A 5,947-nucleotide genomic window follows, 5' to 3' on the forward strand; every position below is an offset into this window, starting at 1 on the left:
TAATAATAATAATAATAATAATAATAATAATAATAATAATAAAAGTAATAATAATAATAATAAGAAGAATATGCAGCTCATGGTTTCAAAACAGAGATGGATGGATCTGGATGGCTGGAATATTCCTGTAAAAAAGATGCCATCTTCTGCTATGCATGTAGACATTTCGGTCTTTAAAACCTCTTAAGCCCCACGGACCCGGTTCTGGGGCCGAAATCGCGTCATTTGCAGGAAACAACATCTAAGGACCCTTAATATTTAATAAACTATGAATATTTTATATCCATATAACGGCAAAAAACTCATTTAACTGATCTTTTTCATTTTTTTTTTCAAAAAAAACACACAATGCTAACTAAGTGAGCCTCTGAATTAGCCTCGAGCGAAAAATGCTAACCTATTACTGCACCGAAAATCACTCCAACTCCCTTATTACTTATCCTAGCTGCACATCCAACACATTGTTTATGACCGTAAAGACACAGAATCTAACGGTTCCCACCTCAACACTGAAAGATACAAACAATAACGTACATCAAAACAAGTGGCGCTAGGTAGCCCACAACGCTAACATGGCTTACCTTCGTCTTTGTCTGGTCTAAACTGGTCTTCAACAGTTTAGACCAGACAAAGACGAAGGTAAGCCATGTTAGCGTTGTGGGCTACCTAGCGCCACTTGTTTTGATGTACGTTATTGTTTGTATCTNGGAGCTCAATTCAATATACATAGTATAATGCAAATGGGCAGTCCTAGTAGTGGCCAGGATTCAAAGTAGCCTTCTATCCTTCATCTGTTTATCAAAGCCGGGAGGACAAAAGCAGTTGGACAGCCGATGTAAGCACTTGCCTGCAGTCTCAGGGTTTGATTCATATCCTTTAAAGAACCTCGTGAGGACCATCATTTTGTGTTATTGTGCAGTCTTGTGATGCTACTGCACAAAGAGGGACTGTATTAGTGCATTATTTCAAAGCACAATACTAGTGGTCATTTGCATCACAATAACCACTGTTCCTTTTCTGTTGACTCCTCAGTGAGCCAGGGGCCCCGACTCGGGCCAGGCAGCGAGGTCGGTTCATGCAGCAACGGTCTCATGTCAACTAAGTTGCTAGTGTGGCGCACAACTGTCAGAACTCTGCTTAAGCTCTGGTGCTAGTGTAATTCTGGGAACACAGGCCATGCACGAGTACCTTATCATTGTTGTAATGCGAAATGTTGGAGCATGCCACCCTGCATCTGGAGCCCGCAACGGCAGCTGGTAATTCAGTTGAATTTATTCAAGTCGACCCGGCCGGATCAGGGAACTCACCCAGAGAAACAGCCTTCGTCCTCCAGAGGTGAATCCTCGAAGGTCCACATGGTGATTCGTGTTTCACAGGCCAAAAAAACACTTGCATGGACTTCCTGTCTGCAGCCAGAGGACTCATGAGGAATGCTAGTGGAACACTTTAAAGAAAGTTATTGATTGCCAAATGGTGATGATTTGAAGAAATGCTCCAGAACTGTTCATTGTAAAAGACTGGATCTTACACAGCGCTTTATCCAGTCTGTACGTCTCTACATGATACATTTATAGGTTTCCACCTGTCAGGAAAGAATATCAGACAACCGGCCACTCGGAGCATTTTGGGTTAGGTTTTATCTCAGGGTTCGCCCCGTACTGGACTCTATCGGTACTACCTCTCAACCATACTATGCGGAGCATTCATCAACTAAAATATGCTTTAACCGTATCCGGCTCCCTGGGCGGGGCTACCTGAATGCGCGCGCAAGCCCACTGTATATAAGGCGGCCTCGCCTCCTGGCTGTCATCCTTTTCTCTTCAGCGAGCAAGGAAACAACTGAGCTAAGACGAGAAAAGACAGAAAGTTGAAAGGAAAAGTCATGGACTCACCACTAATGGAGCAACGACCCCTGCCCTTCGTGCCCGGGCTTAATTGCGGGTGCCGATCTCCACCGCCGCTGCTTGGAGTGCCTGGGGCCTGACCACGCGGCGGCCGGCCTGATCCAGACCCCGGCCTGCAACGCCTGCCACCTGATCGCGCGGCCCAGCCGCCACCGGTGTCTGGAGCACTTCCAGGCGAAGTATGTCTCGCCGGAAGAGGCGGAGGACCGGGACCTCGAGGTGGTGGAGATGGAGGAGTAGGATGTCGGGGTGCCCTTCGTGTTCGCCATGCCAGCGGGCCGGGCGGCTCCGTTCGTCGAGGAGGAAGATGAAGGATTATTCGGACCGCGGCGTGGGCCAGATGAATAATCTGGTCCACGGTAAGGCTAGCGCAGCTGGACGTGTGATGTCCCTGGCCACAATGGCATTGCGTCACGTGTGGCTGGGTCTGACCGCACTGTCCAAAAAGGACCGGGATGGTCTCCTTGGGGCCCCCGTATCCACGTAATGGCTCTTCGGGTCGATCACCTCGGTCACCCAGCGCTTAAGTCGCTTGGAGGAAGAGTGGGCGCAGCTCAGCCGCGTGCTACCGCTGGTTCGTCCTGAGGCTCTTCCTCTTGGGAGAGAGCGCCCGGCGGTGGTAAGACGGAGAGAGAGCCGCCGGTATAGAGCCCCCGTGGCTCCCGATGCTCCCTCTCCCTCCGCGATTCGTCCTGGAGAACCGGCTCAATACCAGCACTCGCTGGGACGGGCTGACCGACGCCGACAGGCTCCTGCTACGGCTCCGCCTCAGCAAAGGGCTTCTGGGTGGGGTGCACCGTCCTCCAGAAGCTGACTGGCGGTGGGAGGAAGCGTCCCGGCGGAGAGAGTCACTTTCTCCACCCAGGACGCAAGGGCAAATTCCGCCTCCTCCCTGTATGATGCATCTGTTGTGACACGTTCCAATAAAATGATTGCATGTATCCCAGTCTAAGTGAGATGTAACGGTGGGTTACGTATTGTAACCCTAGTTATATAAGTACAGGCGGAGCCCTCTACTCGGGGCCCTGTCTGTCCTATGCTAGGCGACTGTGGCTGTGAGGGAGTGCGGTCGTCTTTCAACCAGAAGGTTGTGGGTTCGATCCCAGCCCATGCAGTCAACATGTCGATGTATCCTTGGGCAAGATACTTAACCCTGAGTTGCTCCCGATGGCATGGCCAATGGTGTGTGAATGTGTGTGAATGTTAGGTCCTAGAGTAAGGTCCACTGCTCTGTATGAATGGGTGTGAATGGGTGAATGACATGTAGTATGTAAAGCGCTTTGAGGGGTCTTAAAGACTGGATAAAGCGCTATATAAGTACAGTCCATTTATGCTGCTCGCTGAAGAGAAGTGTAGGATGACAGCCAAGAGGCGTGGCCGCCTTATATACGGTGGATTTGCGCGTGCATTCAGGTAGGCCCGCCCCAGGGGGGCCGGCTACGGTTATAGATATTTCAGTTGATGCATGCTCGCATAGTATGGTTGAGAGGTAGTACCCATAGAGTCCAGTAGAGGGCTCCGCCTGTGCTTATGTAACTAGGGTTACAATACGTAACCCACCGTTTCTTGCCCAAGGAAGTTGACTCCTGGGATCGAACCAACCTACCAATCAGAGGACCCCAAACTACCTCACATCCACAGTTCAGTGGCAGACTTCAACGTGTGAGGTAAAAATGAAAAAAATGCTCCAGATGTATCATGTTTTCTTAATTTTATAGCCACTCTTGAGGGAATTTTCTTAATTAAAGCGCTTCATAGAAGGCTTTAAGAATATTTTCTCCACTGAATGGGCACCTTAGAGGGAACTTTACCATGTTTAGGGGCTTCCAAGGAGGCCTTTTGCGGCATTTTTCCAACATTACAAGTTATTTTGCCACTTCTAACTACAACCTCTCATGGTAGAAAATGTTTTTTCCAGGATCAGAAGAGAGATTGCCTTTGTTTGTTAAATATGTAAACACCATCTGTATTTCGTTTAATCCTCCTCAACAGGTAGCCAACTGAAAAGCAGATCCCCCGTCTCTCACAGTCCGGGACTTTTGGCTCTCTGACACGCGGATCCAGATCTGAGTGTTTGGGCTTCAAAGCAGATCTGGTGTTCACATGCGGTCTGACGCTGCGCCGTGTGACTCTGGATCCCAGCAGCCAGGTCCATCCCTCCTGATGGAGCGCATCATGATGTGGACTCGGCTAATGAGCTCTGATTTCACAAAGGCCCTGGCATCAGTTAAATCTGATGTCTGTCAGGCGTATTATAAATACTAATAATAATTTGTGCAGCAAACAGAATTTTACTTCTTAATGTAATGTTTTGGAATTTGACAATGTATTACGTTTAATATTTTAATTTGAAGATACACATTTTTGACTGAAACGCATTCAGTATCTTATTGAGTATATTGATTGGTGAATTGAATGGGGAGAAATTCATGATATGCAAATGTTTATTACTGCAAAAAGACAAGCTCATTGTGGCTGTGATACCAACAAAGGATGTTTCTGTCAGTGTAAGTAATGTTTTGTAATTGCTGCTTAGTCTATTATATGTCAGATAATAGGAATCATTACAATGGAGTGAAGGAGGGCCTCTTTACATTTTTCGCAACAATAACCTGTATATCGGCAAATGTTGTGATTAGAAAGTGGCCAAAGAAAAATACGGATTCTGTAGTTATGAATCTTCGCTGGCCTCATGATTCGATCACGATTTGCCTCTTTTGCGTTTTGAATGCATATTAATTCTCAATTTTAGATTTTACTGCAGATAGAGCCAATTTAAGACCCACCTTTTTAATGTGGCTTATTAAAAAAAATGTTTAATTAACTATAACATTTATATTTTTTCCTTTTTCTTCTGTTCTTGTTTCTTTTTATTTTATTTATGTATTTATGTTATTCAGCCCTGTGTTTATTGACTTCTATTGGTTTCAAGTTTTATCAATCACAATTTATTAGCTGGGAAAGGGAGGGGTATACTTTCTTTGTGATTTGTGAAGCACTTTCTGTTACCTTCTTGTTTGAAAAGTGCTATATAAATACAGTTTGCTTGATTGAGGTGATACTTCTTGAAATGATTGAACAATGATTAAAATAGCTGTAGATTGATAACTGTTGCTTAATTAAGCCCTTACCTTATTGTTTTATTGTTTCTCTTGACATACAGTATGACTCTCTGGTCTGCAGTCTGCCTGTTTGACCCGCTGATAAGCACTGCCCTACATTTACTCAAGTACTGTACTTAAGTCACATTTTGAGAGACTTGTACTTTACTTGTTTCCATTTAATACTACTTTGTACTTCTACTTCATTATAATTCAGAGGTTGATGGTGTACTTTTACTCCACTACATGTATTTAATCCCTTTAGTTACTTCACAGATGTGGATGAATGATGTGAAATATAATCAAGTGTTAAATCAGACTTTAGTTCCACCTGGAGTAAATCCACAAGCTACCCTGCAGTATACAAAGGCATTCAGACTAGCTGCACATTTACCAGCTTTGAGAACACTTTCATGATCAATCATTATAAAACATATCATATAGCCTACAGTATATTATTCTGAAATGGACCAATCTGCACAATCACTACTTTCACTGTCGCTACTTTAAGTATACTTTAAGTATACTTTAATGCTAATACTTTTGTACTTTTACTTGAGTAACATCTTGAATGCAGGACTTTTACTGTAGCAGAGTATTCCTACACTCTGTTACTTCTACTTTTACCTACTCCTCCCACCTCTGTGTGCAGTAACCTTTAGGTGTGTCACGGCGGCAGTGCCCTGTTGGTGGGTGCAGATGTAAGAAAGCCCACTGGAGAGGTGCCCCNCCTAAAACACCGTTGGTGTGAATGAGGTATTAGACGGGGCAGTGATATCATAAACCTGTTAATGTACGCATTCAAACACTTTTTCTTTTACCAGCTGTATTCACCTTGCAGGTGCAGCTATGTGGCTTTTATCCTGGATAAAAGTGTTTAAAGTCATGGATGTTTTAAAGTTGAACGTCTTCATATGTTGTCTAATATTATAGTTGACTTTC

This window comes from Notothenia coriiceps, unplaced genomic scaffold (genome assembly GCF_000735185.1).
Source record: "Notothenia coriiceps isolate Sejong01 unplaced genomic scaffold, NC01 NC01_scaffold00037250, whole genome shotgun sequence".
Classification (NCBI taxonomy): domain Eukaryota; kingdom Metazoa; phylum Chordata; class Actinopteri; order Perciformes; family Nototheniidae; genus Notothenia; species Notothenia coriiceps.